This window comes from Salvelinus fontinalis, chromosome 4, assembly GCF_029448725.1.
Source record: "Salvelinus fontinalis isolate EN_2023a chromosome 4, ASM2944872v1, whole genome shotgun sequence".
Lineage (NCBI taxonomy): Eukaryota > Metazoa > Chordata > Actinopteri > Salmoniformes > Salmonidae > Salvelinus > Salvelinus fontinalis.
The window spans coordinates 28,308,964-28,321,816 of NC_074668.1; the positions used below are offsets into that span (position 1 = coordinate 28,308,964).

Here is a 12,853-nt window from a genome sequence, read left to right on the forward strand (position 1 = left end):
GAATATCTCTCTGAAAAGCCCCTAATGGATATGACTCTCTGCTCCAGTGAACAGTCAATAATCAGTAATAGCATCAAGCATGGCGAATCATCATCCGTCATCAACGTCATCATCCACTGCTCTCCTATCAAGGCTTTATTTTGGTTAATAGACACTTATTAGAGTGCGCTCACAGGTGAGATCAGCTTCTCTGGCCGCTGCACCTGCATTCCTCAATGTCATTGAGACCGATAGTCCCAAACAAGCGCGACTGATGATTTCGGTTGATGGATGGTGTGCTGTGGCTGTTTGGGTGAGTCACAGCAGTTTCCTGCTCTGGCTCGGTTTCCTCTCCATCTCCAGGTGCCTTAACATAGTTACTCTGACACCATAACAAGTCATTCTCCGGTGGGGGCGGGGGCGCATGGATGAGGGGGCGCGCATGTCAGTCCTCCTGACGCTTTGTGCGAGTGCGTTAAAACCAAATGTAAAGCGAAAGAATCGTATGCGAGTAGAGAGAAAATGTGTGTGCAGTTGTCAGTGTCCTGGCCACACACAGCCTGGCGCTCTCCTTGAAGAGCACAGCAGCACTTTATCCTGTCGGGGACCAACAGTCAGACCCCACGGGACCCAGAGGCTCAGCAGGGTCAATAGAGATGCACTGCCCTATCTGGGGAATGCGACAGGACCTAATTTGGCTATTTGTATTGTTCTTTGTATCCCCAACGGCGCAGGAAAGGAATGGCCGGTCAGGTGGCATGAGCAGCGTGCCGTAGTTAAAAGCCGTCACTTTGAAAGGAGATCTTCTGGGTGCGAACCATATAAGTTGTATTAGCCTGTGAAGTTTGTTGTGGTGTTTTAAGCTATTCTTTACATAATGCAGTCGATTAACTGGGAAGTTTCTAACGCTGAGAACTCCAGAAGTAATGTGCTCCAGAAATAATCGCCGTATTACAGTTTTTAATGTGTAATACGTTTGGCTCTGTCGAACTTGGAACAATCACAGAAGAATGTGAAATGGTAAGGTTAGCCAAGTTGGCTTGTTATTGTAGCGTCCGTATGATATCTGCAGTGGTGTAGTTGGCCTTGGTAATTAGACAGTACCTTCACTCACAATCAGGATGTCTTGGCTCCTATGCTGTGTTTTGCTGCATTGTGAGTGTAGATCACCCGCCCCACTCCTACACTGATTCCAGGCAGCATCACTGAGGTGTGTCGTAAGGGCTCGGGGGAACACAGAGTACAAAGTCTTCCTTCTATCTGATTTTAATACCAAGGAATAGAAATTGGTAGCCGAATTGGATTTATTTTTTCTAAAAACAAGAAATGACATTGTGTTTTGAGCCGATGAATTCATGTAACCCATAGAGATCCTATTATAGGATCTCTAGGATGTTGCCTGGCTGCGTGTGTGGTGTTCCCCATGCTGTCCCTGTGGCCTCTCCTCGAAGTTTCTCCTCTCTGTCTTGGGACGAGGCGGCGTTATTAATTGGTGTTCCTGAGCAGACCGTCTGCTCCACCCCACATGACCGAGCCAAGGGTTTGCCAAGGGTTTTCCAAGATGGCTCTTAAGTAATTCTCCCATCTTTGAATAGATTAAGAGGGAATTGTTGTGAAGGATGAGAGGAAGAAATATTCTGTTTTATAGACTCACCGGAGATCTCACACTTTCTCATGCTGTATTAAGTTGTGTGTTTTCTGTTTTCAGCTGTGTGTTGGATGTGTTCAACTGAGCGTGGGACATTCTTGTTGTCCTGGACATTCTGTAGTGGCAGCCGGTCTTTGTCAACCCGTGTTAAAACCCTCAAATTGCAGTTTGCTGTTATGTTGCACCTGACGTTTGGTTTGAGCACTTGAGGTAATTCCAGGTTTGTCTCATTTTAATGTCACAGGGAGAGGGAACGGTGCTACAGAACTCACAAACGTCTGCCAAATGGATATGGTCTCTAACACTCTCTCTCTCTCTCTCATGGATGTGTCTTCTCCTTTTCAATGCCTGGTGTTTGTCAGCTGTGATGTACCTGTCGTGATACCTGTTGAGTAGTCGCCAGCTTTCCATCAAACCATGCCCACGAGAACCACAGGACAACATGACATGGAACGTAATAACACCAACATTCTAATGCATTCTCGTGGCTTTGCATTGCCATCACTGTGGTGGATACAGTATTTATTTTTCAATGTAGGTCTATAGTGTTGTTGTTTATCACTTACTTGGCTATCTTCACAATAGCTCTTGGAATACAAAATAGCAGTGTAGTCTGTTTGAATGAGAACAAATATATTGTAGTTGGCATGAAACACTGAATGATTCTATTGGGAAACAAGGTTTTGATTGTTGGTGTGTCCAGGCTAAGTCCCAAAGCCCTGACACTGGCTGTAAATTGTACCTATAAAACTCAGGCATTACTGAAATGCATTGGCAGCCTCAAGTTGGCCTGGACTGTGGGTTCTACTCAATCTAATCCGGTAACGGGGAGTTACTGGGGTAAGTTACAGAATAACAATCTTCCCACATATTCCGTTTGTCTCTTAACAATTCATATGAATTGCACATTCATTCATGCATGTAATAAAAAAAATTGCAACCAAAAGCCCAGAGTCTGTTCAGTAAAGGAGCGGGATGATGGAATCTGTCTGACGACTCAGACTGACTCAGCAAGACTGTGTCGTGACGTTACTATCATTAATGTGATGACTGTTATTTATTGAAAAATTACCTATGTTTAAAATCGATTAAATTAATAATGTAACAATTAACTCATTGTGGGGGTGGTCTGGCCTTCCTCAAACATTTGCCTAGCCAATGGGTGTCTTTTTTTTAATCCTCACCAAGGAGAGTCATGACAACTGGTTGTCTGTCTCAGTTACCCCTCCCTCCCCCCATCAACCCACCTCTCCCTCAACCTCCTCCCCTCTCCAGAGAAGAACCACAGTGCCTGTAAGAAAAATAATATCCATGAAACATTCATGAGAATCCCATTACCCCCTACATTTTTTCCCTCATCCCTCGGTCTTCCCTCTCAGAAAGCCCATCTCAATTGGTTTCTGTCACATTAACCTTTTGACATGTACCAGCACACATGTGCAGTGGTCCCTGCAGTGGATGCTTAAATTGGTGTGATTAGAACGATTATTTGGAACGTCCAGTTTTGATTGACCCAACAGTCAGCGTTTGAGTTGGCAACACTTTTTTTTACTCAAACAGTTTTACTCAAACACAGTCCTATTATTTGTAAGGAAAACAACAATGAAGGCAATGCGACAGCCAGCCAGGGGGGAAAGCTTTGCGCTAGACTTTGCAAATGTCTGCATACTTGATCATGGGAAACACTGGGGAGGTTCTTGGGCTCTCATTGAAGAGAGAAGTTTGTCAGGTACATTAAAGCTTAAAGCCTCAAACACAAGTTCTCGGCAACAGTGAAAAGTCCTATTTCTATGTGAATCAATGAGGTGGAACACACCTCAATTCAAACTGTTAGAAATTATTTTCTAAAAAGTAGTTTTGTTCTAATTGACAAGTTGAAATATAGCCTATAGTTAATTAGCATGAAGTGTGTCTTGGTTCGAGGGCAGTGCGGGTTAATTGTCCTGTTGCGTAACAATCACATTTTAGAACAGTGGGAGCATTCTGAGATCACACACATAAAAAAACGTTAGATATTTGGCACTCACATGTGAAAAGGTTAAGGCATGTGGTAGAGATGACAAGTGCCCAGTGTGTCGGAGCAGGGATGCTTATCTAGGAACAGTTTTGCCTTTTTAGATCATAATGAATACGATGGGATACCTGAGTACTCTTCCTCAGAGACACTTGGTGAATACAGGCCCAGGATAATTAATAGTACTGACAAACTATATAGATTACATTTACACTGAAGTCTGTGGCGTGTAGAGGGATGGCAGACCTACATACTCAGACCATCTCAAATATGCCCAAAGCAAGCCATACTCTGGATCTATGAATACTAAGAACTCAATGAAGTCTAGTGTGAGCATTTCTATTTAAAGGTACACTGGGTTCATTTGGCTTTAACACTTCCCTGATTTAGTTTTTATGAGGTCTGATATTAAGACACACCGTTTCAGCATCAGTGAACTGTGTTTTCAGGGTGTATTTCACCAGGATATGCTTTTTAGAAACTACTGTCGCTGTGTCAAATATTGTTACCCAATTCCCCTTATAGCGCACTACTTTCGTTGAAGGCCCACAGGGCGCAGGTCTGATGTAGTGCACTAAAGAGGGATTCAACCTCTTGCTCCAGCTATCTGAGTAACATCTAATGCATTCTATTTAAGCCTCAATTTTTGAACTCCTTTTTGTACGAGGAGGTTCATTATTCCTCCTGAATGACTGACAGAATGGAAACTCTGAATTCAAATAATTGAAAGTGCAACTACCTGGATGTACTTCTGGGATAATCTGAGGAGGACTTAATTTTTTTTCTGTCTGAACAATCACATGTGACTAGAAGAACAAAACAGGAAGACCTACAGCGTGTGTTTAGAAATCCATACAGCCAGGGCTGTAAAGCGCAGTACTAGCCGAGTAGCCGTCATCTTGTTTTGTGCTCACAGTCTCCGGTGACCAGTGGTTTGCAGTTAATGACAGTGGAACTGCCTCTCCTTTCCGTGGCCAGCTCAGGAAATGGTGAATTATCCAGCGTTCTATAAATACATCTTTTTTTTTCTTACTGTAAAAGTGGTGGCCAATTACGTTGGGCTGACTTCTATAGCTTCCTGCTGTATGTGCTAGCCCTGGGATGAAATGCAGTAGTTGGCTTGGACAGCATCACTCAACTCCTGTTAAAGGGTTCATTGGTGATTAGTAATTGCTTTCTCTGTAGGCTAGAGATTTCAACGTTTTGTAAGATGAGGAGAAAAGTGGAGACACGCACTACATGACCAAAAGTATGTGGACACCTGCTCGTCAAACATCTCATTCCAAAATCATGGGCATTAATATGGAGTTGGTCCCCCCTTTTGCTGCTACAACGGCCTCCACTCTTCTAGGAAGAAGATGGGAAGAAGATGTTGGAACATTGCTTCCATTCAGCCACGATCATTAGTGAAGTCAGCACTGATGTTGTGTGATTTAGGTGGCTAGAAGTCGGCTTTCCAATTAATCCCAAAGGTGTTTGATGGGGTTGAGGTCGGGGCTCTGTGCAAGCCAGTCAAGTTCTTCCACACCGATCTCGACAAACCATTTCTGTATGGACCTCGCTTTGTGCACGGGGGTATTGTCATACTGGGCCTTCCCCAAACTGTTGCCACAAAGTTGGAAGCACAGAATCGTCTAGAATGTCATTGTACGCTGAAGCGTTAAGATTTCCCCTCACTTGAACTAAGGGATCTAGCCGAACCACGAAAAACAGCCCCAGACCATTATTCCTCCTCCACCAAACTTTACAGTTGGCACTATGCATTGGGACAGGTATTGTTCTCCTGGCATCCACCAAACCCAGATTAGTCCGTCAGACTGCCAGACAGACGTGCGATTCATCACTTCAGAGATCATGTTTCCACTGCTCCAGAGTCCAATGGCGGCACGCTTTACACGACTCCAGCCAACGCTTGGCATTGCGCATGGTGATCTTAGGCTTGTTTGCGGCTGCTCGGCCATGGAAACCCATTTCATGAAGCTCCCGACGAACAGTTTTTGTGGTAACGTTGCTCCAGATGCAGTTTGTAATTCTATACTGAATGTTGCAACTAAGGACAGATTTTTACGTGCTACACACTTAAACACTCAGTGGCCTCGTTCTGTGGGCTTGTGTGGCCTACCACTTCGTGGCTGAAACGTTGTTGCTCTTAGACGTTTCCGCAATAACAGCATTTACAGTTAACTGGGGCAGCTCTAGCTGGGCAGACATTTGATGAACTGACTTGTTGGAATGGTGGCATCCTATGACGGTGCAACGTTGGAAGTCACTGAGCTCTTCAGTAAGGACATTCTACTGCCATTGTTTGTCTATGGAGATTGCTTGGCTGTGTGCTCGATGTTGTACACTTGTCAGCAAGTGGTGTGGCTGAAATAACTGAAACCACAATTTTGAATGGCTTTACACACACACACACACACCTCGTCTCCGTTTTATATGTAACCGCCACCCTACCCCCCTTCTCCTCTGAGTGGTCTGAAGCTAATTAGCAAGGCTGGCTGATTAAACGATGACAGGAGATGTCATTGTCTGTGTCATGGTCTTTATAACGACCTTCACCACACACACACACACACACACACACACACACACACACACACACACACACTCTGCACACACTCTGCACATGCAGTATAATGCCCTAGAGCTTATAGCTCCACTGTCAGGCTCCAGTTTCCTTTACTTCATTTGTTTGTTGCAGTGATTAACAGTGATTAGACTTAACAATTCTCACCAATTGAATATGTTGTTTCTTCCCTCAGCCAGTGCTCTTATTTGCTCGCCAACAATATGTCCTTCTTAATTAAATGATAATTGGTGTGAAACATGTTCATTGTCGTCTAATGAACTGTAACCCCCCCCAATCACCTTCTATGTAATGTTATGACAGCGTGACAGTACCAGTCCCCTCACTGTGCACAACCACAGCCAGGAATAGACCTAGACTGTATCCCAAATGGACCCGAGTTGCCTACTGTCTAGCTTTTGACCTAGGCTTTGGTCAAAAGTAGGGCAGGGGATAAGGTATCATTTGGGGGACAGCCTTAGAGACGATAATGTCCTCTCAGCAGCTTTTGATCGCCTGGCTGCCGATAAACACGTCTCTCATCCTAACCTGAGATTAAGTCCTGCTTCCCTCCATGGTCTCTCTGGATGGATTACGATGAGAGCAGAGCCCTGCACATGCCTTCCTGGGTTGCAGTACTTGCAGTAGGTGTTACATAATTGAACAGTACAAGGTTTAGGCTGCCCTGTCAAGCACAAATCCCAGCGCGGATCTTTTATTCAAACTGGCAGCGTGTAAACTCCTCCCTGCTAACTTCTGTTGCTCCATCAGGTAGACTGATCATCCATATGTTCTAGATGAGAACCAGGCACTGGGATGAATTCACAATCAGCCTCTCGGGGTCGGACACGCACACATGTAAGCGCACACAGAGGGCTCCCGAGTGGCGCAGCGGTCTAATGCACTGCATCTCAGCGCTAGAGGCGTCACTACAGACCCTGGTTCGATCCCGGGCTGTACCACAACCGGCCGTGATCGACAGTCCCATAGGGTGGTGCACAATTGGCCCAGCTTCGTCCAGGGTAGGCCGTCATTGTAAAACAAGAATGTGTTCTAACTGACTTGCCTAGTTAAATAAAAGAAAAAAATCAATGTGTACACACACACACACACATACACTTGTTTTACTATTCTTGTGGGGACCAAACAATTGATGCCCATTCAACATTTTATTTTCCCTAAACCCAACTCTAACCTTAGCCTTTTTCCTTGTGGTGACCAGCAAATTGTCCCCAATTGTACAAATTTTCGTTGTTTTACTATCCTTGTGAAGTCTTTTGGTCCCCACAAGGATAGTAAACACAAAAACACACACATGCATACTGCAGTCAGTTGGTCTCCCACCACTCCTGTCTAATCACTGTCTGATCTGACTCCCAGTGCTGTCTTTGAAGTGTGCGTAGTAATGAACACTGGTCTAAACACTGACCTCTTTCCTGGTTTTATACTGCAACTGTTGCGGTCCGTTTCAGGGAAAACGTTTGACCCTTCTTGACAATTTTTGTTATAACTTCTCCTCGTCCTCCACAGAACCTGGCCGGAGTCCAGATTTGGTTCTGTGTTGCCGACATTAGCCCCAATATAATGTTTGATAATTAATATCAGTAATGATATCAGAAAGTATATTTTTCTAGAGTAAAATTAAAAAAATGGAGGCAAGTGGTATTTTTGTAGGCTGTATTGTAGGTCTTGAGTTGTTGCTTCGAAGCTAATTTAACCTTTCTTCACAGTGGAACTGTGTTGTCCCAACTAGGAATAGAATTCATTCCCCTTTTAGAACTAGAGCCTCCAGTGTTCTTATAAAACTCCTTCACCTTAGAACCAGAGCTTCCGGTGTCCATATAGAACTCATTCACCTTAACTAGAGCCTCCAGTGTTCGGCTATTTCTCCCCTGATCCATTCTGTGTGCATGAACCTATGAGGAGTACAGATGTATGTGGCAGAGAGGTGATGCGTGCTGTGATGTAATCAAACAGCAATCTCAGACAGAGTGGCTTGGAGTGCAAACATTGATTATTCTCTCTCTGCTACTGGGGGCATGCCAATCCCTGTGAAGATCATAGAGGGGAGGTTGAGGGGTGGGTGGCATCTGATGAAATTCCATCTGGTATCTGATGAAATGAGATGCAGAGATGCTAAAACCTCACTGTTTTGGGGCAGACTCTGGCCCTGTTGGAGTACTTCAGTAATGCATCCATCCGCTCAACCTTGAAGTATTCACAGATTTTGAATTAGCTGGATTGGTGGAAATAACAGGTTTGTAACCTTGCCTCAAGGAAAGAATGATGCGTTATTGGAACAGGGTCACGGAGAAACTCGTCTGCTCTCTCTGTTGTAGCCTCTGCTGTCCTCTGACACTCTAAGGGCCTCCGGATCCACAAACATCCCTGTTAAGTCGGCTTTCTCTTCCTTGCCACAATCCTTCAGATTTTAGAGAGCTCTGCCAATTTGTTTTGGCAGGAAATCTTTTCGCCGGTGGGGCATTTTCGATCTGTCTCCCTGTCGCTCTCCACCTCAGTCTGAGTTTTGATGGTCCTGTCTGGCTGCAAGGTCTTTTTTTCCCTCCCTGTCTCTAATAGAGGGAAGGGAAAGCTAGCTGGCGAAGGTCAGCTCTGGGATGAACGCTCAGCAGCCTCAAATTGAACCATTTCTTTCTTTTTTTCCTGATGTTGGCAGCCCCGTCAGCCGGCTGCACCTAATGATGATAGGCTGTAATTTTCAGCTGGAATACTCAATTAGCTACTCAGGTCTGCAGGAGCTTGGAACTCACTGGCTTCACAATGGGAAGGACAGACATTTCTCTGTACAATATTTCGGCTGGGATTTTCTTTCTCCATCAGCGCGAGGTGAATGGATTACCTGGATACATGGAAATGTGGTAGGCTTTCTCCTAACCCCTCAAGAATAACGTCAGGATCAGGGGGGATCAGAATGTCATTTCTTTCCGGCCCTGATTATGCCCTTTCCTGCCGCTTGACACAGAGGCACAGGGGAGACGAGAGCCGTGATGATGAGTAGGACAAATACGTAATACCCAGGGTGCCAGCATGCAGCACCACGTCTCAATGGGATGACGGTTAAGCCCAGGCTTTCAATAAAGGTCGTCTCACCTGAATGAGGTTTGGGGGGGCCTCGCCATAAGACTCCACCTGTAGGCAAGTGAGAATCCTGCTGGATTTAAGAGCACATTGTAGAGGTCATAGTTATCTGAATTCAAAGCTAATAGACTACTAGTCTTTGAGGAAGGGTGTAAAATGTGAAGGTTATTTGTTATTGGCAGACATGAACTGTATCCTTTGGAGAGTTTGCTCGATACAGTTTCACCATACATTCCTTCAGATTGGACTCGTCCTATGCAGCGGGCTCATTCAGCGCAAACGGAAGCAGACAAAGTCCGTAAAAGCCACGAGGCTTCCGTAGAATGGTATTTAAGTCTTGGTACAGTACATGGTACTATTAGATGTGGTCTAATGTGCTTGTCAGCATGCTATTCACACTGGTATGTATTTACTCAGCCCCTTGGACACAGTTAGGGAAAACATTTTAGATGTGTATGGTTACATTTACTGTCTTAGATGGGGGCTGAGCTACTTAAATAGAACGTTTACAAGATAAGTCAAAGTGACTATAAATAATCTCCAAAGTAATTTATGAAATGTAATATTGTCTACCTGGTGACACACACACACACACACACACACACACACCTCTCTGCCTCTCCACTGATCTATCACTGATATCAGGGAGGAGGAGTGCTGGAGGGTGGAGGGTATTTTAACTTGGCCACTCATACCTGCCAGCTCCCCTCCCAGGAAACACTGCATTGCCTTGGTGACAGCGCAGAGAAGCGACCAGATCAATCAGCCAATCCCCAGATGGGATGTGTCCCAAATAGAGAGCACCGTGTTCCCTATATAGTGAAATACTTTTAACCAGAGCCCTACATAGTTCAGTATCTATCCATTTGGGATGCACCACCATCTGTCAGCCAGGGCCCCAACCCATTCATTATTAATTTGAGAATTACACTGGGGCCTCCTCCAAATGGTGCGGGGCGTTGTGACAAGTTGTGATAGAATATGCAAGGTTCTGCATAATGTAGGATTGAAATACAGTAGTCAGTACAGTATCAGGAACTAACATTTACAAGATATTTCTTCAGTTAGCTGCAGTGCCGGGATAGTGATGTTAGGGGTGACACTTAGTCATGCTGGTGGTGTGTCATAGAGGGACTGACTCACGTCTGGCGGGAAGGTTTTTAACAGGATAGACTGTATAGCATTCATTTTAAATTAAGGGATCACATTAACTTGATTCCCTCTTCAATCATTCTTTTGTCTGCATGACAAAACCTGGAGAGATTGGGGCACATAAAGGGAGTTTATCACATTTAGTTTAAAAGGCGTGTTGCCTAAGTGCCACTTTGTTGAGTTATTGTGTGCATTGGGTATAATCTCCCATTTTAAAGTTCTCCATTGGGGGCTTGCCTTGCCTGGGCTGTGACTGGAGAGGGGTGAGTGGTGTGGTAACTAATGCAGCCTGGACACAGGCTTAGCTCACCTTTTTGATGTTTGTCCCAGAAATCCATGGTGCTCTAAGCATAAATGTCCTTGAAGAGAAAGAAGCAGAGATTCCCTGGAGAGGTAAAGCTATTCTAATCCTGCACAGAACGAGAAATTTGACCAAAAAAAATAAATGCCGGATTTACCTGAGGGCCTTGCCGATCATAGTTAATGAAACATAACATTACCTGGCTGATTGTGTACCGTGGAGCTTATTTGGCCTGGAGTCTATAAAGCTGTTTTTAGAAATGCTGACATTGGGTTACAAAACATTATGCATTGGTGATGGGACCAGCTACAGTGATAACCTCCCCTACAAACAGAACCAAAGACAAACCAGCAGGTGATGGCCGTGAGGAGCAGTTGTACAGTTTGTCTACCCATGCCAAGGCTTGTCTGATTTCATCAGTACCGAAACCTTTAAAGACTCTCTGCCCAGCAGTAGCAGTGCCCTCCTGTCCAGTCAGGTTATTAGACCCACTGCTAGAGGACACTCCCTAATCCGTTAGACAGTTTGATGTCCAATTGCTCTTCAACAGAAAGGGATAACCATTTACTCTACAAATTAGGTTGTTGGGGGGGGGGGGGGGGGGGGGGGGGACTAGGTTAGTACACTGACCTATTCTGTTACAGGGGAGAGTGACAGACTGAGGTGTGTGTGTACATGCCAGTGGCGGTCAGTGCCATTTGATGGAGGACGATTTAGTTTATTCATGAGCTTGGCCTTATTTCTATTACAGCATATTGGATGACTCATTCATATTCCATTCACCCAGTTAAATGTAACAGCGATAGATTTCGGCTACTACATTATACTCACATTTTTCTCTATACCCATCATGAGGTTGCTACAACCTAGCCAATGAACGTTTACAACGTAGGTGCACACCTTTTGTGAGAGAAATTTGAGATGACAGTGACACATGGACAGACAGTGCCACATTCAATACCGCCTCACACACTCTTGCCTGCATCTAGCTGTTAGATGGTGTAATCATTAGTCCAACAGTTGCAAAATAGAGTTTCTATATGACAAATTCAGGCATGTTTATCCTTGTTTTGTTCCGTTTTAAGAAACGTTTTAAACAGAATTGGCGGAATGAATACACCCCTGATCACGTGTAAACACAGTTCACTTTTGTAACAGCCATGTTCTATTCCTTCTCGCATCTATGCGCTCTCCTCTGATCTTTTCCCTTTGTCACTTGTGGACTTCAGTGCACAACACATCAGCTGTATGTGACCAGGCGAGGGAACCTTTCCAAGCCAAACCATATAACTGCTAAACACAGCCTACATCGTTGTCAACATATTAGCTAAAGTAACGTCATCGTCAACATAGCTAATAGAACTAACGCGTTAGTAAACATGCTAAAATCATGCAGTAACGTTAGTGTACAGTCAGTAAGCAGTTTAGCACTTACACCGGCGGGCCCCGGTTGCAATAAATTAGTCAAACGAAAAGCTTACCTTGACTTGAATAGTTCCAGTGTTGTGGGATAGTCATAGCCAGCTAGCTAACATAGCATCTCTATTATTGAATAGGCTAAACTAGCTAGCTCCATTCGCTAGCTAAGTAAGTGAAAGTGATTTTTTTTTTAAGGAAATATAGCTAACTCTCTCTCTCTTGCTTCTACATTTTTTATAAATTAATTTAAAACTGTTCAACTATTGTTTTTCTCTCTCTTTGACTCAACTACTCACCACACTTTATACATTGCAGTGCTAGCTAGCTGTATCTTATGGTTTCAGTACTAGAGTCATTCTCTGATCCTTTGATTGGGTGGATAACATGTCAGTTCATGCTGCAAGAGCTCTGATAGGTTGGAGAATGTCCTCCGGAAGTTTTCATAATTACTGTGTAAGTCTACGGAAGGGGGTGAGAACCATGAGCCTCCTAGGTTTTGTATTGAAGTCAATGTACCCAGAGAAGGACTGAAGCTAGCTGTCCTCCAAGTACAGCATGGTGCTACCCTACAGAGTGCTGTTGCGGCTACTGTAGACCTTCAATGCAAAATAGTATGTTTAAATCAATTATTTGGTTACTTGAATATATTTAGTATAGTTTTATCTAAAAAAGGAT

At 44.3% G+C, this 12,853-nt stretch overlaps 1 protein-coding gene across 12 annotated transcripts in view; it reads left to right on the forward strand.

Moving 5' to 3' along the window:
* LOC129853467 (splicing regulator ARVCF-like) overlaps window positions 1-12,853 on the forward strand; it is a 233,760-nt gene that overhangs the window by 84,640 nt on the left and 136,267 nt on the right. The gene's annotated exons all lie outside the window — the stretch shown is intronic.